Source organism: Cervus elaphus, chromosome 32 (assembly GCF_910594005.1).
Source record: "Cervus elaphus chromosome 32, mCerEla1.1, whole genome shotgun sequence".
In the NCBI taxonomy this organism is placed as follows: domain Eukaryota; kingdom Metazoa; phylum Chordata; class Mammalia; order Artiodactyla; family Cervidae; genus Cervus; species Cervus elaphus.
In genome coordinates, this window is record NC_057846.1 from 43,399,888 (window position 1) to 43,422,975 (window position 23,088).

Sequence of the window (23,088 nt, forward strand, 5' to 3'; positions counted from 1 at the left end):
GATCACACACGGCATCGGTGTTTCCTGATGAGGTGCAAGACGAGGGCACAGCATGACCTGTGATTCACTCTTGCCAAGAGGTTTGACCTAAATCTAACCAAGCCTTGGTCCTGACTTTTATTTTCCAGGAAAGCGGGGGAGAGAGGAACAGGTCCAAAACACCATGAAAAGACTGACAAATCCAGAATGTAGGATATTCTGTAAAACACCTAATGTGGACTCTGAAAAGGTTAATGTTGTGGAAAAAAGAGTAAATGATGGGACTGTTCTAAGTGAACAGAGACTAGAGAGACATTAAAAACCAAAAGCAAGGTGTCAGTCTCAACTCCTGGTTCAAAAACAATCAACAAAAGACTTTGTTGGGGAAAATAGGTGTTCGTATAAAATTTGTATTTATGTATGGTGTGTGTATCTATACACACATACACAGACATGAAAAAGAATAAATCAGAAAAACCATCTACTTCAACCCATCTCTCCAACTAATCTCAAGCCATGTAAGAGGTGATTAAGAGGTGACTACAGGACTTTCTGATATGCCAGGGAGTGATAAGTTTGTGTAGTCTGAGCTGAAATAATCAATTTTCTTGAATCTGGCCTCCCTACTAACAGAAATTTGGAGGAAGTCCCATCATTTCTCATTTGCTCTTTTCATAAAATTGAAATTAGAATTGCCAGTCTCACATAGGGACTCTCTGGGGGTTTACTAGTTAACATCTGTAAACATTGTGAGGCTGAAAATCAGATGTGCAAATATCAACACATATGTAGAGAAACCAGATGGGTCTTCCACAATTCAGGGCGCGGGTAGTAAAGGGACTTGATAAAAGACAGCCACAGTGACTCTTGGGAGATTCTCTTTGGAATTTGCCCTTCCAAGGGTGGGACTGGGGAGTGAGATGCTTGCCAGGGGAATGACATTAGGAGCACCCCATCAGAGCATCAGCAGACCTGGCTGTCCATGTATTCTGACTCTGCCATGTGTTTGGCCTGGAACCTTGGAACCAGTTAGTATCTGGCATTGTAACCCGTAGTCTTGGCTCAGCATTAACCAAAGCTGCATGGCTCAACTAGACATATATCAGAAAACGTTACAGCTACTTGGCTAATCTTTCTAGCTTTCCAAAGACCTCTGCTTGAACCCCGCCGCCCCTATCAGCATATCCTAATGATAGGAGCAGAGACTAATGATAAGGATTCCTATTTTTCAAGGTAGTTTGATAACTATCATCTTAGTGGATCATCCCATGAGGCAGGGAGAGCAGAAAACAAATGAATTTTGCAAGTAAGTAACTGAAGTTTCGACTAAGCTGCCCAACACCACGTAAGGAGAACATTACAAAACTAGGAATGGAATTCGGTGCATCAATCTATGCGCCACCACGGCCCTGGGCCACCCGGAGTCTTCCTTCCAGCCTCATGCTTAGTCTCCGATCCCTTTAGCTAAACCCCAAACCAGCTCCAGGCTGTGCGCCATCAACAGCCTGCCACCAGGGAGCAGCCCACGTCCCATCAGCTGACCCAGGGTGTCTTGTGAGGCCTCAGAACATCCGGAGAGGGGCAGGGAAATGTGCAGGCAATAAAACAGGGTCCTAATCAGTGTGTGATGGAGACAAGACCCCACTGCCAATTTGCTTCCAGCTTCCAGCCCCTTTGTTGGAGGTCAGGAATCAAAGCCTTTTGCACAGAAGCACAGAACGCTGGCTCAGGCAGAAAGCTTACAGATGACCCAATCCAGCTGCTCCCAACCCTGCATTCCCACTGGAATCTGCTGGGAAGTTTGTTAAAAACAGAGATTCCTGTGCATCCCTTGTGGGGGCGGAGGCTGGGGGGTGGCAGTGGATCAGTAGATCTGCAGATGAGCCTGGGAATCTGTATTTTTACCGAGCTCCCTGGGGGCCCAGCTGGGGGCAGGGGGGCACCAAGCAGCGATGTGAAGCTACCATCAGAGTGTCACAGGACCCCCAGGGCAGGAGGCTGATGGGCAGAATCAAAGGAGACTTAGCCCAGGTTGCACACCACAGGGATTCCCACCGTCATCACACGGCAGCCTCTCAGCAGCCCCGAGGGCAAGTGAGGCGCCACCTTCCTGCTGTTTCTGGAAGGGAAACAAGGGCCTTTTGTGCCCTCCAAGAGTCCTCTCCCTGAGAGTTTGCCAGGGCTGCCGTACCACGGACTGGGAGGCTTAGACAAAGAAGTCTATCATCTCACCATCCTGGAGGCTCAAAGTCTGACACCAAGGTGTCGGCCCAGCTGTTTTCTCCTGAGGCCTCTCTCCTGGGCTTGTACATGGTCATCTTCTCCCCGTATCCTCACACGGTCCTTCCTCTATGTGTGACCGTGTCCTATTCACTTCTTGTAAGAACACCAGTCACGTTGGATTAGGGCCCACTCAAATGACCATTTTAACTCAATTACTTTTAAAGACACTACAAACACAGTCACATCTAAGATACTGAGGGCTGGGACTTCCAACATAGGAATTTGGGATGGGACACAGTTCCACCCATGATGTAATCAGGAAGAACAAGTTTGACTCTGTATTCAACCAGTTTCTTTTACTTTAACCTTTGTGCCCTGTGGTCTGTGCTGAGTCATGCTCGCTATGCACCTTTTGTGAAAGCATGTTGCCTGTGGCCTGAAACACACAGGAAGCCCATTCTCAGGGCTCTTTTAAAGGTATAACACTTTTCCATTCATATCGAGATAAAAAGTTGTAGAACAAGGGATAATATTTGTCTTGTTGGAGGTTTACAGGAGCATGGTGACCAGGCCTGTGTGGACAGCTGCAAAAACCAAAGGCTCCAACACCATGAAGTTTACAACAACCAGCTACACCCCCTTCCCTTTTAGAAGCCTAAATTCTGACTCGGGTAAGATGGTTCTTTGAGACAGTAGTCCACCATCTCCTCTGTCTCCTGAGTTTTCTCTGAATAAGTTGGCTATTCTTTGCCTTGACACCTCATCTCCCAGTTTATTGACCTGTTGCAAAGTGAACAGAACAAACTTGGACTTGGTAACAATAACACCCTCTCTGCTTCAAACTACTGAAATTGCCACTTGATTGAGAACAAAATCAAGATAATTGGGAAATAAAAATTAAGCTTTTAAGTTTAGCACTAATTAAACATTTTTTAATGCTTTTTAAAGTCCAAAATATCTTTTGGGCTTTTAATGTAGACAAGTTTCTAACAAACGCTACTTTAAGCCTACGGGCTTAAAATCTGTGTTCAAATTTATTGCCAAGGAATGCTAAAATTCACAAACAATTAATATTGCCTCTATAAAATTCTGATGGGTTTTAATTTTAAAAAGGAAACCTCTGAAAATAGATATAAGAAGAGGAATAAAACATCACATTTTGGAGCAGCTGAGTTGGTGGAATAACAGCTATCCTAATGTTTCATTGCACAAAATAATCTTTGATCTTGCTTGTGTCTTGGGAAGGCAGGATTCTGGAGGTCAAAGGTTAATTGGTCTGGAAATGGTAATATGTTTATCAGCAAAATAAACTGAGGAAAAATGTGTGAGTAAAGGTCAATCTGTTCTCACTCTCTCAAATTCCTAGGAAAACACAATGAAATGGATAATCCTTGTGGTTCTTTGCACCAAAAAAAAGGGCATTCTTCCTTTTTTGTGGACTGATAGAGACTGTGCCAATACAAACTTCTGCTTTTCATCTTCTGAGCAGCTCCGGGCAACAGTGGTATCTCTGACCCAGGGACGTTTTTTAGAAGTATTGGATCCTCTTCACATGAAATTAATTAGTGGTGCATTTTCAATGCTTCCTAGTGGGCCCCCTGGGTGATACAGCGCCACCAGCTGCTCACTAAATAAACTGGTTCTGCAGATCAGGGTGTGCTAAGAGGCTGAGGAGGGCACTTTTCATTAGAAGTCTGCAGAGCGGACTTCCGATCTCAGATGTACCTTTTCTCTGTGTCGGAGCTAGTGATTTCAAATTAGCTCAACTCTCTAGGCTTCAGTTTTCTCATCTGTAAAATGACGGGGCTAGGTTCAATGACCTCTGAAGTTTTTGCATAGATCTTTTTTTTTTTAAGGACAGTTGATTTACAATGTTTTATTAGCTTAAGGTGTACAGCGAAGTGATGTAGTTACACACTCTTTTTTATTTTATGTTATTACAAGATATTGAATACAGTTCCCTGTGCTATACAGCAGGTCCTTCTTCATCTGTTTTGTATTTAATAGTGTATATCTAGTAATCCCAAATTCCTAATTTCTCCCTCTCCCCATCTTTTCCCCTTTGGTGACCATAATTTTGTATTCTATGTCTGTGAGTCTGTTTCTGTTTTGTAAGAAAGTTTATTTGTATCATGAATGATCTTTTCTGTTTGTTTTTTTAAGGAAAAGGTGTACTTGTGTGTATGCTAAGTCACTTGAGTCGTGTCTAACTCTTTGCAACCCTATGGACTGCAGCCTGCCAGGCTCCTCTGTCCATGGGATTCTCCAGGCAAGAATACTGGAGTGGGTTACTGTACCCTCTTCCAGGGGATCTTCCCAACCCAGGGATCAAACCTTCGTCTCTTACATCTCCTGCATTGGCAGGTGGGTTCTTTACCACTAGTGGCAATTGGGAAGCCCCAGGAAAGGTGTGAGATCGTGAAAAAATGTATTTTTGTTTTATCTGTCTGACAGAAGAAGGAAAAGGTGAAGGAGGAAGAGGACAAGAGGAGACAGTCAACGGAAATGAATGAACTTTCCTCCACACAGTGGCTGGAACATTCTGCGAGGGGAACACTTGACCACAGGGACCCGGAAAACACGCATTATTGGCAGGATCTAAGCTGATGGAAACCTAACTGAACTAGAACTTGGGTCTTCCAACCCCAGGCACAGTGTTGTCACTCCCTAGCTGTGTAACCTTTGGAAAACCACTTTCTTCATCTACAAAACGAAGGAGTTACATGGTTTCTCTCTTCTCCAGAGTTGCACTAGTGAGACAGCTGGTATTGTTAATTGATAAGGAAGTGGTTCAAAGAGAATCCATCTGTTTTTAATTAAGTTTCTTTTGTGACATCTTTATAAATGCTCTGGGTCTAAGAAATAACTGTATTAGGAGATCCAGAAAGCATACATATTGAAACCACATGGTGATGTACAAAGGACAGACTCAATTAAGTAGAATTCAACCAGTGACTGGTGAGAATGGAGAAGCCTGTGCTTTGAGAGATTTGGGGAGTGAGTTAAAAGTTTATTGGGCATCAGAAAAGTAAGTTTTTTCAATGTTAGCGGAAACATTAGTATAGGACATCAAAGTTCCATGAACACCGACAAAGTTAGAGGAAGGAAAGAAAACAAGAAAACAGGAGCCAGAGGTGACATAGGAGAAATGGTTGGGAGTGTCATCCATGCGGAGGTGGAGTGGGAGAAAGAGGCGCAAAAGCTGGAGTGAATACGATTCCTACCTGCAGCTCCAGTTTACCCATGAGCTCTGGGTTTTGGTTTTTAAATGCAATAAACTATTTTTTAGAGCAGTTTAGGGTCAGAGCAGCATTGAATGGAAAATACAGAGTTCTATCTGCTTCTGCCCCCACACACATCCCCTCCCCACTACCACAGTCACGCATTTGTTACTGTGGCTGAACCTACACTGACACATCGCCCAGAGTCCATAATTCACGTTACAGCTCATCTTGGTGTTGTACATTCTATGCGTTTTTCACAAATGTATAGTGACATGTACCCACCATTGTAGTGTCATACAGAATAGTTTCACTACCCTAAAAATCCTCTGTACTCTGTCTGCTCACCCCTCCCTGCGCCCTCCCCCCTGGCCATCACTGGTCTTTTTATCATCACCTTATTTTTGTCTTTTCCAGAATGTCATATAGTCGGAATCATACGGTATAGAGCATTTACAGATTGGCTCCTTTCACTTAGCAACACACATTCTTTCCAAGTCTTTTCGTGGCTCCATAGCTCATTTTTTTAGCACTAATATTCCATTGTCTCGTTGCAGCAGTTTATCATCCATTCACCTACTGAAGGACATCTTCGTTGCTTCCAAATTTTCACAAATCTGAATGAAGCTGCCATATATATCTGTCGGCAGGCTTTTGTATGGACACAAGTTCTGAATTCTCTTGAATAAATATCAAGAAGTTGCTGGATCTTATAAGAAGAGTTATTCGGTTTTGTAAGAAACTTCCAAACTGTCTTCCAAAGTGGTTGATCCCTTTTTGCATCCCCACCAGCAACAAATGAGGGGTTGTTGCTCCACAGCCTGGTATCAACATTTGGTGTTGTCAGTGTTCTGGGTTTTGTTCACTGTAAATCTTGTTTTTTTAATTTGCATGCCACGGATGACACATGACATGCTTACTTTTAATATGCTTGCTTGCCATCTGTATATCTCCTTTGGTGAAATGTCTGTTCACATCTTTTGCTCATTTCTAAATCAAGTTGTTCATTTTCTTATTATTGATTTTTAAGGGTGCTGACTATATTTTGGATGTCATTTCTTTATCAGATGTGTCTTTTCAGATATTTTCTCCCAGTCTGTAGCTTGCCTTCTCATTCTCTTTACCATGTTTTTAAAAATAGCCTTTATCTGGTTAAAATGACCAAGGTCAAATTTGAAGGGAAAATGAAACCAGCATGCATAGCCCTGAAGGGAGCATTATGGAGAGGTGGCCAGTAGGGGAGAAGGGGAGGGTGTGCCTTCACTAGAGCATTCGTTCCGTGAGGCAAGACCACCTGCTTTATTTCCAGCTCTATCCCAAGATCTAGCACAGGACCTGGAAATGATCAACTCTCAGAAAATATGCACTGCATGAAAAAATTAAGTAAATCCTGGAAGATGAGACAGACTCTCATTGTATTATTTTGCTCAGTCTTCTCATCTTTTAAGGGGACCTGATAGTAGAACCGGGCCCATACTACTCCAAGGTAGGAGACGTTCATCTTCGTCTAGCTTCCCGTCCCAGGTCCTTCTCCCACTTGCGCCTTAGAGATCATCACACAAGAGCCCGCCCCGCTTCAGGCCTCTCTCTTCTAGCCTCCCTGGTCCAGGTTCACTCAGCCTTTGTCCTGTTCTCCGTGGCCCCATCTGATGACTGACTTATCTGACAGCTACTAAGGGGCACTGGGGAAGGGAAACTTCTCAGCAGAGAGGACACAGTATAGGGCTAGTGTCTTGTCCTGGACCAGCTCTTAGCAAAACTGTGCGTGTCTGATGACATCGCAAGTTAGTACCTGCTACGACCTAGCCAGGCCCTTTCCCAGGCATCCTATGCCCTTAGGCAGCCCTTGGACCCGCAGGAAACCCTCTAGGAGCTCCCTTGGGCTACTCCATGTGCCCAAACTACATCCACACTTTTCCAGGGAAAGAAAACTTCTTCACAGTCTTCAAGGCTCTTCAAGGCCTTTCAAGGCCCTAGGAAAAAAAGAAATCAGTCTAGGCTAACACATTCATGAATATCAACATGGCTCCAGTAGGAAATCGTCATTTTGGATAAAGAAGATGTGGTATGTATATATGATGGAATATTGCTTAGCCATAGAAAAGAACAAAATAATGCCATTTGCAGCATCATGGATGCAACTAGAGATTAGCATACTAAGTAAAGAAGGCAGAAAGAGAAAGACCAGTACCATATGATGTCACTTACATGTGGAATCTAAAATATGACACAAATAATCCTACCTACAAAACAGAGAACAGACGGGTGGTTGCCAAGGGAGAGGGGTTTGAGGGAAAGACCGAGTGAGAGGTTGGGGTTAGCAGACGTAAGCTATTATACATAGGATGGATAAACAACAAGGTCCTACCATATAGCACAGGGAACTATATTCAACTTCCTATGATAAATCATAATAGAAAAGAGTATTTTAAAATAGAATATATATATATACATGTATAACTGAATCACTTTGCTGTGTAGCAGATATTAATATAACATTGTAAATCAACTATACTTCCGTTTAAAAATATACTGAAAATTTGGCAAAAAAAAAAGGTGGGTGAGGGGGGATTGCTATTGTGTCAGCTGTGGTTTCCTGACTAAGAGGATGAGATCAAAGCAGCAAATCTAACAATAGAGATGAATTTTGGGTAGAAGGGCCTTGAGCCATTTCTTTGATTACATAGTGATTTCTTTTTACCTCTGTTACTCAAAGGATCCTGCCTATCAGCGACTAAAATGACAAAGTAGAAACTCTACTGGTTAAATGTAAGAGATTCACTACCTCAGGCAAGGCATGAATGAGACTAATTTTTCAAGGGCAAGATGGAGTTTAGTAGGGACATCATGCAAGTCTTATGCGAAAGAACTGAAAACAGCCAAACAATATGGAAACCACAGGGACAGCGTCACCCAGCAGGACAGGTGTGACGGGTTCACGGGTGCATGAACGTGCCGTGCTTTATGCAGGACAGGGTTCAATAACATATGTGGGCAGGTGGTTTAGAAAGTGGAGAGGATCCTAGAGCATGCTCAATCAATGGCCAGTAACGTAGCTGTCCCAAAGACCAAGGCATCATCTTCTCTTTCTCTTTGCGGGGTTGGGGTGGATTCTTCCTTCATTCATCCCTCTTGATTCATTTCTAGCCCTGAATGCTCCCACTCCTCCCCTCTATAAATGAGTCTCCATGGCCAAATGGGACATTGCAAACAATCAGACACAACTGAGCAACTGAACAACAAATGGCCAAATGTCAAGGACAGAGTAATTTTACTCTCCCACCAAAGCAAAGATCTAAGTATGCATTCTTCTTCAGCAATGCTTGTTGTTGGGGGGGGGGAAGGGAATCTTAAATATTCCGACAGCCTCAATTCTCATTTTGCCAATGCCCTGGAATGTGTATTACTATGAAGTAATTACTATGTGTATTACTATGAATGTGTATTGCTATGAAGATACTATAGGTATTAATCCTTCATGTCTGGCAAATATTTGTCCTTTATAAGAAAACCAAGCAGGGGACTTTCCTGGTGATCCAGTGGTTAAGACTCCATGCTCCTAATGCAAAGGGACCCAGGTTCAACCCCTGGTCGGGGGACTAGATCCCGCATGCCACAACTAAGACTCAACACAGTCAAATAAATTTTAAAAATCAATTAAAAAGAAAAAAGAAAACTGGGCACAGCTTGCAACAGACGTCCCCCTCTTGGGGACATGTGACGTCTTCTTCCCCAGAAGTCACAAAAATGGTTTCATGGTGTCCCACTCTGAGATGGATGCCTAGAACAGAACTTGCTGGGCCCTTCCAACCCCTGGAAGATACAGTTTTAAGAGAGATTCTTTTTTTCTTTTAACTTTTGTCAAAATTCTCACTGAATCAGGTTCCATGGAGAGATGATAGCTGAACCATCTGTGGGTGATGTCCACAGATGTCTCCTGCCATTCCATTAAACAATGCCATTAAGTCACCATAGCCACACCTGATGGCGTACCCTGAGGGAAATGCAATGTGGAGAAAAGCAGGATGCTGGCCCTAGACAGTTAAGATGCATATCAGGATAGTTTCCCAGATTTTTGCATCTTCCCACACATATAAAAGCACTAAAATCATTAACTTGGGATGTCTGCTTTTGTGATTAGCAATTATCTTTTGATTATTTTGACTCTGCAACGCAGGAGACCTGGGTTCAATCCCTGGGTCAGGAAGATCCCCTGGATAAGGGAAGGGCAACCTCTGCTCCAGTATCGTTGCCTGGAGAATCCCACAGACAGAGGAGCCTGGAGGGCTACAGTCTAGGGAGTCTCAAAGAGTCAGACACGAATGAGCGACTTTCACTTTGTTCAACTACATGGGTTTTTTTTTTTAACAAGAACTCCTTTGTATCTTGGCTCCTCCCTTTCCTCATGAGAATAATTTGCTCAGCGCTGAGAGGCTGTCTTCCAGGCTACAGTCCTTATAAGTTCCTTGAATGAAAGATGACTCACAATTCAGGTTATGCATTTTTCTCCAGTTGAGACATCTACCCAAGAAAGTGATGGTGTGTACCACCAGCTGCTCTCTTATTCTTCTTGCCTTGAAAGTCACTCAGTCGTGTCCGACTCTTTGCAACCCCGTGGACTATACAGGTCCATGAAATTATCCAGGCCAGAATACTGGAGCAGGTAGCCTTTCCCGTCTCCAGGGGATCTTCCCAACCCAGGGATCGAACCCAGGTCTCCCGCATTGCAGGTGGACTCTTTACCAGCTTAGCCACAAGGGAAGCCCTTCTTAGCCTTGAGTAGATAAAAATTTGGACCCCCATGTTCAAAAATGAAGAATTTCAAGATGCAGCAGCAGAACATCTAGGCAAGTGTGAGGTCCTTGTAAGCACCGAGCCATGTGCAACCACACAGGCTGCACATCCACAAAGCCAGTCTTGCTTCCAGCTCTACAATTCTGCGCTGTGCTGGTGAAAAGCATCTGAAATCTCCGAACCTGCTACCACCAGCCACTTCAGATATGAGAGGTCCGCGTGATAAACCCAAACAATAAAGGCAAAGCACTTCTGTTAATGACATTGTTGAATCCACTCTTCTCCTTCACAATGAAAGGCACAAAAGTGCAGGCGAGAACAGCTTTTTCATGACGACTGTTAGGCATCTGTTCAGCCTGCTTTCTGAAACTGGGACACATGTGGCTTCGGATGGTGGGGTTTAAATGGGAAGGAACAGACGCTGTCAACTCAGGGAGGTTAATAACGCCATCTCAAAATTGAGTAAAGACAGGCAAGCTTCTGAAACAGGAGCTAGCTTGTGTTCAAATGCATCCACACGAAGAGACAATGCTCCTTGGAATTCTGTCCATCTTATGAGTGCACCCTGGAAACAAGAAACAAAAACTAAGAAAGCCAGTCTAATCTTCCCTTCCAGCCTGCCTCGATGCTTTAGGAGGAAAAAACCAAAAGCAGTGTTAGAGAAACCCGGGGCTTGGTTAGCAACACGAGCTTGGCCGGGGAGGACAGTTTCAAATGTCTTTAGGATAAACACCTCTTGCAGTTCAAATCTTGATGAAGGACCTTGGAGAAAGTGGTTGGGCATGAACAGAACAAAGCCCAGGAGGGATGGTAGCTCAAGAGGGAAATAAACTGCGGCACAGAAAGCTGTCTGTAAGCAGGGCTGAAAATGATCCCTAGGTCAAAAGTTGAACATGAGTCGGTGATACAGAATAGGATCCCATATTGAAAAGCTTGCTTTGTTCTGATCAGATAAAAAAAATAGAGTATACAAGAAAAGGACTAAAGGCCATTTTCTGATTATCTTCAGCACAGACAAATGCTCTTCCTGGAGTCCTATCTCTAGTTTTAAACGCCAGGAGGTTCTGAAAGTCATACAAAAAGGCTGAAGCTTTGGAAAAGAGATCCTACCATACAAGACAAAATGGACTGGTTCACTTATTTTGAAGAAGAGCAGACAATACAGGAGAGTGTAAAATGATGTACGGTTTTCACCACTATCTCTCCACTCTGTTAAAGATCTTTTATCCCTACTCCTACCTTGCCCTCACCTAGGGAGACAGCAAGCTCTAGTTACTCCAGGTATATCAGTTATCAGAGCACTCCCAAAAGACAATACATACATATATACAGACATACATATATTGGGTTGGCCAAAGCATTCTTTCCAGTTTTTCCATAAGATATTACAGAAAAACCCAAACAAACTTTTTGGCTAACCTAAAACATATGCATATATAGAGACAGAAAGACAAACAGAGAGACAGAGACAGAAACAGAAAGACAGACAGACCAAAACAGAAAGACGAGAGACAGACAGGCAGATTTATATATAAAGAGACTCTGACACATGAAGCGACAATTCTGGAGGTTGAGTTCCAGTCTGCTCCCTGCAAGCTCGAGACCCAGGAAAGCTTGTGATGCAGTTTGAAGACCCAAGAGCTGGGGAGCCGACGGTGCAGATTCCATTCTGGGTCTAAAGTCCTGAGAACAAGCCGTGTTGAGAGCAGGACAAGGTCAATGCTGAAGCCCAATCAGTCAGGCAGTGAGTTTATTCAACCTTCCTCTGTCTTGTTCTATTCAGACCCTCAGTGGACTGAGTGATGCCCACCCACTGTAAGAAGGACCACCTGCTGGGTTCTGTTCACCAATTCATGCGCTGGTCTTTTCTGGAAACACCTTCACACACACATCCAGCTATCTGGGCATCCCTTGGCCCAGGCAAGTTGACATGAAATTAGCCATCACACCATGCAAGCTCATCATTCCCCGACACAGGGCTAGAATATCCTATTAGCGCTCCAACTATTGAACCCCGTCTCCTCCTTCAAGCCTATCTACCTGCTATGACCTCCCTTCTCCCACTCTCTGGTGCCCAGAAGCGTTGAGTTTTAACAGATCTTATTGCATGCTTTGTTCACCACTTCAGCTCTTGCGAGTAAGTGCTCAGTATATATTTGTTGGATGAATTCATTGTCAGATCATTCCTTGAGAATTTAGTATGGACAGAGTAATAGGATAAACATGGAGGGGTCAAAGAAACTAGACATAGACAGTCTACTCAAGTTTCAAAAAGGAGAAACAAATGAAGTTTCAAGACTAGAGACCAGTAGCTTGACTTTGGTCCCTTAAAATACTAAAGGTCTTTTGAAAAGATACAAAAGAATAATCATTTAGAGCTAGCATAGGTCCATGCATCACAGATGGTATCTAATTCAGATGACAGTGGTCCCCTCTGATCTGTTGGGGAATACCTTCCAAGACCCCCAGTGGATGTCTAAAACCTCAGCTAATACCAAACCCTATACATACGATAATTTTTTCCTGTATATACAAACCAGTGATAAAGCTTAATATATAAATTATGTAGGGTATAGTTCCGGCGAGGCAGAAAAGGAAAGACGACCTCAACAGAAGTAGGTTACCTTTATTCAGGCAAGGAGGGGCGACAGTCGGCCTGACGACCAGGCTGAGCGCCAAGAGGGATCAGGGAGGCTTCATACTTATCGGGAGGTTTGTGGAAGCGATAAGGGAAACGTTAATCAGGAGGGATATTTTGAATATTCTTTTGTTGAGATGACATTTGTAGTTGGGCAGGGGGTGATAAGTCTTCTGGGCAGGTGTAGGGGGTGCAAAGTTTCCGGACAGGGGGCGATAAGTCTTCTGGGCAGGTGTAGGGGGTGGAAGGTTTCTGGGTTGATAAGTCCCAGATAGATGCAACCGGCCTGGAGCATCAGGGTGGAACTAAAATTCTGTTTTGTTTTCTCCGAAGTTAGACGATTCAGCAAGGGGCCTTTGAGACTGTTGTTCTCTTTTCTAGGCCCAAAAGACCCCTTCAAATTAGGTATAATAAGAGGTTAAGTACAATAACTAAAAATAAAATAGTATGATTTTTGGTAAAGAAAGTCCTATGAATGTGGTCTCTCTTTCTCTCTCAAAATATGTTACTGGACAAATTTAGCACCTTTCCCATCTTAACTAAACAACACACTCCATGGCCGCTGTAGTTTGAAGTGCCACAGCAGAACTAGCATGCTTTCTTTTTCCTTTTCCACAATATCACAAGTAGATTTTTTTTACCGTAGGTCTCAGCAACCTCAGCATGTGATTTTTTTTCTTTCCTTACTAAGTGGAGAACTTCTACCTTTTCATTTAAAGGAACTTCACAGCTTCTCTTTGGCAAGTCTGAATTGCCAGCATCACTGCTGTTGGCCCCTTAATGCTGGAGCCAATGTTAAGTACAATAAGGGTCCCTTGAACACAACCAGTTTGATACCAAGACAGTTGATTTGATAACTAAGAAGGTTACTAAGGGATTAATGGATGGCACACACCAAACAAACATTGATTTATTTTAATGCATTTTATTTTAAAATAAATCAATAAAATAATATAACAAAAAAAAACCCAAAAATGATTGATTGTCATTGGCAGTATTACCAAACTTTCACCCTAACAGAAGCCTTTGGGTGGCTCCAAGCCATGCTCTGTGGTTCCTGGTAGGACGGTGCTGTAGACGTCCATCTTACTGCAGCCCGGCCCTCAGGAAGTGCACAGGTCTACTGCAAAACTTCACATTTAGATTCCAAGGCCCAGGCAATAACCGCAGCTGAGTCTTAAATTGCTTTACAGAATGAATTTTGAGTCGCTCTAAATTACATGTGGCAGAGAACTGATGTCAGAAAAATAGAGGAATAGGAGTTTTCTTCCTTCTTTCTTCCAAAAAACACTAATTTTGATCATTTCTCATGGAGAAGAGCATTTTGGTGAAAGCTCAGGAGTTCAGCGGACAAGTTCCCACACACTGTGGGAGTAAGGAAAACCCAGTCCTGGCGACTTTCCTGGAAGTACCGTGGATGAGAGTCTGCCTGCCAATGCAGGGGACACAGGTTGGATCCCTGCTCTGGGGAGATCCCACTTGGCGCCAAGCAACGAGGCCCGGGTGTCACAACTACCCAGCCAAGTGCCCTGAGCCTGTGCTCCACGGTAAGAGAAGCCACGGCAACGAGAAGCCTGTGCTGTGCGCTTGCTCGCCACGACTAGAGAAAGCCCGTGCAGGCAAGGAAAACCCAGCTTAGCCAAAAATAAATAAATGATTTTTAAACATCCAATATTGTAATTGTATTTATATATATTTTTGTCCAGCTGTTGATTGTGAAAACCGATAAACATCTTTTACCATTGTGATTATGTAACCATTACCCACTTAATCCCATTGTATCATGATTGGCCAACAGAAAAATAATAGAACTCTATATCACCAAAACTATGATTTAATAGAAAAATCTGTAATCTTTCGTAAAATCCAGATGCATGTCAGAATTATTTTGGAATTTTTTGAAAAACACAAATGCCTAGCATTGTTTTTTTTTAATGTCCAGAGCTCCAGATATGTTTCGAACGAGCAGCCATGTTTAAGAACAAGTGGACTTTTTCCATTTCATATTCAGTGCCCCCATTTCATTTAGTTTATGTTTTCCAATTTCTCCATCTCTTTTGTTTGTTCTTTCTCTAACCTTTATCAAGCATAATAAAGCTTTTGTATGCATATATATAAACAATATGTGTAATACATATATTTTAGAAAATTTATGAATTTTTGCTTAACTAAAAATTTATGACATTCTGATTCCGCTTGTTTGACCTGCTATGACTAGAAGGATAGATTTCTAATTAAAAAAAAAAAAACAAATATGCAACAAGCACCAAAGGTTTACTGTATAGCATAGGGAACTATAGTCAATATCTTACAATAATCTACAATGGAAAATAATTTCAAAAATAGTATATATATGTATAACTGAATCACTTTGCTGTGCCCCTGAAACATTGCAAGTCAACTATACATCAATAAAATACACATATTAAGAAAAAAATCCTGTATTGGACGTATTGAAGAGGATATGAGAACATCTTCCTTCATCCATGTTACCGTCCGCCCCCAAGGTGGCACAGAAAAGTGCCAGGAGAAAGCTCTTTGGCCTCTGATTTCTCCCACAGGGAAAACGTGAAGGTGAATGAGCACCTGGTTTCCCCAGCTGTGTGAAGCCCCACCCAGGAAACAGAAGCAGCCAGGGCCCTCGGAGGCCATCAGAGGGATGCGGACCCATTAGGAAGCCGGTTTGTGAGCCGTGAGGAACGTCAGCCTGTGGGTTTCCACAGCTGGGACCTGGGCATCCCTAGTCCTCCACACATGTCACCAACTCACGCCCCGCCCACAGCGGGGCCCCTGTGTGCACCTCCTAGGGCAGAGAGTGCAAGCCTTTGACTATGACCCCTGCGAATGCGCAGAAAGCCAGCTTGAATCGGAAGCGTTAGATGTTAAAAGGTCACTGTGTGAAAGTTTGTGAACTCCTCCCTGAAGTCCTTAGAAGTCTACCATTGGTGTGTCTGCCACAAGGCAAGGGAATTGTTTAGATCATTTTCCTTCTTTTTTTTTTTTTTTTTTTTTGCGATAGCATGCAGCCTGTGGATCTTGGTTTCGCAACCAGGAATTGAACCCAGGCCCACGGCTAGGAAACAGCTGAGTCCTAATCACTAGACTGCCAAGGAAGACTCTAGATAATTTTTCAAGGGCATTTCCGTTCCATGGTTATAGGTTTCTTTGATAGCTCAAACTGAATATGTATTAGTAGAATTGCTGCTCTGCTCAGTTGCTCAATCATGTCCGACTCTTTGCAACCCCTTGAACTGTGACCCTGGAGGCTCCTCTGTGCATGAAATTCTCCAGGCAAAAATACTGGAGCAAGTTGCCATTCCCCACTCCAGGGATCCTCCGGACCCAGGCTACAGAATTCCAAAATATGCTGAACACAGAGACTAGGTTGGGATCATTCTAAACCCCTCATTACCAACAGGGCTTTCCTGTGTGGCTCAGTAGTAAAGAATCTGCCTACAGTGCAGGAGACACAGTTTCGATCCCTGGGTCAGGAAGATCCCCTGGGGAAGGAAATGGCAACCCATTCCAGTATGCTTGCCTGGAGAATCCCATGGGCAAAGGAGCCTGGCAGGTTACAGTCTATGGGGTCGCAAAAGAGTCAGACACAGCTTAGCAACTAAACAACAACATTACCACCAGTAGTAAAACAACCAAAGAAGGAAGAAAGGGTGAGAAAAAAAGGAGGAGGAGAAGAAGGAGGAAGAATAGTAAAGAAGGAGGAAGAGAATGAAGACTGATAGAAATGGAAATTTTCCTCTGTACCGCAGTCTTTGTCTGGGCATGTCTATGGAAGTGTTTCATCAGTGTGATTGTCACCCATCAGGTGCATCAAGGCAGAAAAACAGCTCAGGAGCCACTCGGTAAAAATATATCAATTGAGTCTTAACCAGTCTCAGTAGCAGAAGAGCAATTCCATGGTCACACTTTTATCTGAGTAAATACAGTGGACCCCCCATATTCCCGGATTCTGCATCCTCGGATTCCACCAACCTGCGGCACCCGCAGACACGGAGGGCCAGCTCTACCACACCATTTTATGTAAGAGACTTGAGTATCCATGGATTTTGGTATCCAAGGGAGAGACAATTCCCCGTGGATACGAGGAACAGCTGTATTTAGTTAGATAGAACTTCAACCCCAGTGTTGTTGCTCATTCACTAAGTTGTGTCCGACTCTTTGAGACCCCATGGACTGCAGCACACCGGGCTTCTCTGTCCTTCACCCTCTCCCAGAGTTTGCTCAAACTCATGTCCATTGAGTCTGTGATGCCATCCAACCATCTCATCCTATGTCGTCCCCTTCTCCTCCCACCTTCAATCTTTCCCAGCATCAGGGTCTTTTCCAATGACTCAGTTCTTTGCATCAGGTGGCCAAAGTATTGGAGCTTCAGCTTCAGCATCAGTCGTTCCAATGAATATTCAGGATTGATTTCCTTTAGGATGGACTGGTTTAATATCCTTGCAGTCGGAGGGATTCTCAAGAGTCTTCTCCAGCACCACAATTGGAAAGCATCAGTTCTTCAGTGCTCAGCCTTCTTTCATTGGTACCAAAAACAAGGGTAGGAAAAAGCCCACCTCTCCTAGCTAACTCCTATTCACACAGACGATCAAATTTTACATCTTCGGGAATAACTTTACAGTGCTGGCTGTAAGAGGTGAAATTTAGAGCCTGTGATAGGTGGCTTAAAGAAATGAAAGCTTATTTTCTCTTTATTCTCTTTATTCCTACTTTGTAGCAAGAGCAGGGGGAAACCTTAAAGTTGTCTATTCATGAAAACTTCCCTTCCAAGTATGTTTCCCACCTGGGTTGGGTTTTAAATGCAGTTAACTAGGAATTCCTCCTTCTCCTGGAGGAAACCCAAGATCTAGAGGAGTTTGCATAACACTCCGCCTTGGGGGAAGGAGAGCTGGGTTCCTGCTCTGGCATCCTCTAGTTTGCCCTGCCCAGTTCCTGGGCATCTTGCACTGCTAATTCCTGAGATATGGCTGGTCACACACAGTTCTTTGGAGCATCATGCTGGTGGGAATGTAGAAGACTGCCTGCCCAGCCAAAGGCCCTCATACTTTGCAGCCTCTTCATCCTCATCCCAGGCTTCTTCCATGTGCCTGGATCTCTGGGCATTTACATAGAGGACTTTCCCCTGGTCACAGGTGCAGACCCAAAACAGGAGACTTGGAACACCAACTCTGGCCCACCAGCCTTGGCCATCTCTTATCCAGTGCTTGTAGCAGCTGTTTTGCTCTGGTGGCCAGTTCAATGCTGGGAGAGAAGACTTCCGGTCTAAACCTGGAGAAGCAGTGAGCAAGTTGCCCTGCCCTGCTATCCTGGACATCTCCCCCACACCTCCTACCCTCCCCCAGCAGGCTCTTTCTGAAAGAATACAGATGCATGAGTGTGTGGAGCGGGTAGACATTCAGTTTGACTTATTGTCCTTTAATCCCTCTCTCAACCAGATTCTTCTTTCCAAGCGTCAAGAGTTGAGTTGTGCTTTCCCTCAAGTAGGCTCACTGAGAAATAGTTCCAAAACTATTGCCCTTTTACATGATGTATGAAAATTGTTTTCTTTGCTTACTCCACTAAACTGAGGTTTGAAGGTGGAGACTGTTTTGCCTGTTTTAGGGTGTTCCCAACTATAAATATTGAGTGTGTAGGAAAGCAACTCCCAAGAGATCTTACTGAGTCAGTAAGAAAGCATTAACTTCATAGACAAACACTGATAGCCATTTAATGTACGACAAGATCAGATGCTGGAAGAGAATACAAACTCTAGTACCACACAAGCACACACACAACTGATTTGTTTTTAATTGGAGGACAGTTGCTTTACAAAGTTGCATTGGCTTCTGCCATACAACCACACAAATCAGTCATAAATATACACATGTCCCCTCCCTCTTGAACCTCTCCTCCAGCCTCCACCCCATCCCACCCCTCTAGGTTGTCGAAGAGTGGGTTGGGCTCCCTGTGTTATATAGAAACTTCCCATAGCTCTCTGTTTCACATGCGGCAGTGTGTATGTTTCAGTGCTACTCTCTCAACTCATCCTACCCTCTCCTTCCCACGCTGTGTCCACAAGTCTGTTCTCCACATCTGTGTCTCTATTCCTGCCCTGCGTATAGGCTCATCAGTACCATTTTCCCAGATTCCACATATATATGTTAATATACAATATTTGAAAAAACACAAAGGCAATGCAGTGGAGGAAGGAGAGAAAGGAGAGTCTTTCCACAGACTGGTACTAGAACAATTAGATAGCCATATGTAAGAAAAAAATGAACTTCATTCCATACCTGTGGTAGGCAGAATAGTGCCCTCGTTGGGATGTCCACAGCCTAATCCCCCTAAATCCATGGGTGTGTTAAGACACTAGAAAGGCAAGCCACAGAATACGGGAAAAATGACTGCAAACTGTATGTGTGATGTAAGAGTTTTCTCTAAAATATATAAATAACTCTCAAAACTCAATAATAGGAAAACAGCCACAAATAAAGAATGGCAAAAGATCTGAACAGATACATCATCAAAAAAGATGTATGGATGGCAAATAAATACATGAAAAAATGTTCAGAATCATTAGTCAGAGAAAAACTAAAGTTATAACCACAAGGAGATACCACAACCCAAGTGTTGGCAAGGATGTGGAGAAACTGGAACTCTCATCCTCTGCTGGTAGGGATGTAAAACAATACAACCAACTTTGGATAACAGTTTGGCAGGTTCCTGAAAAGTTAAACATATACTTATCCACGATCCAGATGTTCTACTCCTAGGTATTTACCCAAGAGAAATGAAAACATACATCTATACAAAGACTTGCAGAAGCAACCTAGATGCCCATCAGCAGATGAATGGATAAGGAAGCTGTGGTACATATACACCATGGAATATTACTCAGCCATTAAAAAGAATTCATTTGAACCAGTCCTAATGAGATGGATGAAGCTGGAGCCCATTATACAGAGTGAAGTAAGCCAGAAAGATAAAGAACATTACAGCATACTAACACATATATATGGAATTTAGAAAGGTGATAACGATAACCCTATATGCAAAACAGAAAAAGAGACACAGAAATACAGAACAGACTTTTGAACTTTGTGGGAGAATGTGAGGGTGGGATATTTCAAAAGAACAGCATGTATACTATCTATGGTGAAACAGATCACCAGCCCAGGTGGGATGCATGAGACAAGTGCTCCGGCCTGGTGCACTGGGAAGACCCAGAGGAATCGGGTGGAGAGGGAGGTGGGAGGGGGGATCGGGATTGGGAATACATGTAAATCCATGGCTGATTCATATCAATGTATGACAAAACCCACTGGAAAAAAAAATAATAATAAAAAAAATAAATTAAAAAATAAATAAATAAAATAAAATCAAGAAAGATAAAAAAAAAAAAAAAAGACTTGCAGAAGAATGTCCAACAGCAGCTTCACATGTAATAGCCAAAAACAGGAAGTGACTCAAATGCCTATCAACAGAAGAATGAATAACAAGCTATCCATACAATGCATCCTTACAATGGAATGTGATCCAGCAACAAAGAGGAATGAATTCTTGACAACACAACAGGTGAATTACAGAATAATTAGTGTAAGTACAGACTATAGGATTCATTTCATATGAAATTCAAGAAAATGCAGACTCAGGCTGCGGCCCCCAACCTTTTTGGCACCAGGGACCGGTTTCACGGAAGACAATTTTTCCATGGACTGGAGTGGGGGCAGATGATTCAGGCAGTAATGCCAGTGATGGGGAGCGGCAGATGAAGCTCACCTCCTGCTGTGCAGACTGGTTCTTAACAGGGGGTTTGGGACTCCTGAACTGAGGGACCAGATCACTGCCTGGGGAAAGAGACTGGGGAGGGGCCGGAAGGAGGGATCACAAAGGAACTCTGGGAACCTTTTGAAATCAATGAATGTTCTCTATCTTGATTAAGGCAATGGTTTCACAGCTGTATACACAGTTGGTAAGTTAGAACTTTTCAATTTGTCTACTTTAGATACCTCCAGTTTATTGTATGATATTTATTCTTCCCTAACTTGGGAGAAAAGTTATGACCAACCTAGACAGTATATTAAAAAGCAGAGACATTACTTTACCAACAAAGGTCTGTCTAGTCAAGGCTATGGTTTTTCCAGCAGTCATGTATGGATGTGAGAGTTGGACCGTAAAGAAAGCTGAGCACATAAGAATTGATGATTTTGAACTGTGGTGTTAAGAAGTCTCTTGAGAGTCCCTTAGACTGCAAGGAGATCCAACCAGTCCATCCTAAAGGAAATCAGTCCTGAATATTCATTGGAAGGACTGATGCTGAAGCTGAAACTCCAATACTTTGGCCACCTGATGCAAAGAACTGACTCGTTGGAAAAGACCCTGATGCTGGGAAAGATTGAAGGCAAGCGGAGAAGGGAAGAAGGGGACAACAGAGGCTGAGATGGTTGACTGGCATCACCGACTGGATGGACATGAATTTGAGTAAACTTTGGGAGTTGGTGATGGACAGGGTGGCCTGGCATGCTACAGTCCCTGGGATCTTTAAGAGTCAGATACAACTGAGCGACTGAACTGAAAGCTGTTTTTAAAATACAATAGGAGAAATATTTAAATATATATTAGATAGTATCAGAGAGTGGTACTAACAAGTTATACAGTGGTCCCCCTTACCCAAGGGGATCCATTCCAAGACCCTCTGTGGATATTTGAAACTGAAGATAGTACCAGACCCCACATATACTGTTTTTTCCTACACACACATACCTATGATATAGTTTAGTTTTTAAATTAGGCTCAATAAGAGATTAACAACAATGACTAATAATAATGAAAGTGAAAGTGTTCAACACTCAGTCGTGTCCGCGTATCCAGTCTCTGTGAGCCCAGAGCCCACTAGACTCCTCTGTCCGTGAGCTTCTCCAGGCAAGAATACTGGAGTGGGTTGCCATTCCCTTCTCTAGGGGATCTTCCTGACCTAGGAATTGAACCTGGGTCTCCCGCACTACAGGCAGAATCTTTACCGTCTGAGCCACCGGAGAAGCCCCAGCTAATAATAATAGAACAATGATAGTATATTGTAATGAAAACTAAGTGAATGTGGTCTCTCAGAATATCTTATTGTACTGTATTCACCCTTCTCTTATGATGATGCGAGATGATAAAGTAACTTTGTGAGGAGAGGAAGTGAGATGAATGACTTGGCATTGTGATATAGCCTTAGGCTGTATTAACTTCTGACACTAGGTCAGAGGATCGTCTGTTTCAGGTAACCCTGGATCATGATTGTGTGAGTGACTGGATGTCAGTGGCTGAGGTGGATGATTGGGAAATCCCAAAGAGATAGAGCCAACAGCAAGAGATTTCATCACAGTAAATAGGGAAAGGAGTACATCAAGGCTGTATATTGTCAGCCTGCTTATTTAACTTCTATGCAGAGTATATAATGAGAAATGCCAGGCTGGACAAAGCACAAGCTGGAATCAAGACTGCCAGGAGAAATATCAATAGCCTCAGATATGCAAATGACACCACCCTTATGGCAGAAAGCAAAGAAGAACTAAAGAGCCTCTTGATGAAAGTGAAAGCAGAGAGTGAAAAAGTCGGCTTAAAACTCAACATTCAGAAAACTAAGATCACAGCATCTGGTCCCATCACCTCGTGGCAAATAGATGGAAACAGTGAGAGACCTTATTTCGGGGGGCTCCAAACTCACTGCAGATGGTGATTGCAGCCATGAAATTAAAAGATGCTTGCTCCTTGGAAGAAAAACTATGACCAACCTAGACAGCATATTAAAAAGCAGAGACATCACTTTGCTAACTAAGATCTGTCTAGTCAAAGCTATGGTTTTTCCAGTAGTCATGTACGGATGTGAGAGTTGGACCATAAAGAAAGCTGAGCGCCAAAGAATTGATGCTTTTGAACTGTGATGTTGGAGGAGACTCTTGAAAGTCCCTTGGACTGCAAGGAGATCCAACCAGTCTGTCCTAAAGGAAATCAATCCTGAATATTCATTGAAAGGACTGATGCTGAAGCTGAAACTCCAATACTTTAGCCACCTGATGTGAAGAACTGACTCATTGGAACAGACCCTGATGCTGGGAAAGATTGAGGGCAGGAGGAGAAGGGGATGACAGAGGATGAGATGGTTGGATGACATCTCCAACTTGATGGACATGAATGTGAACAAGCTCTGAGAGTTGGTGATGGACAGGGAAGCCTGGCGTGCTGCAGTCC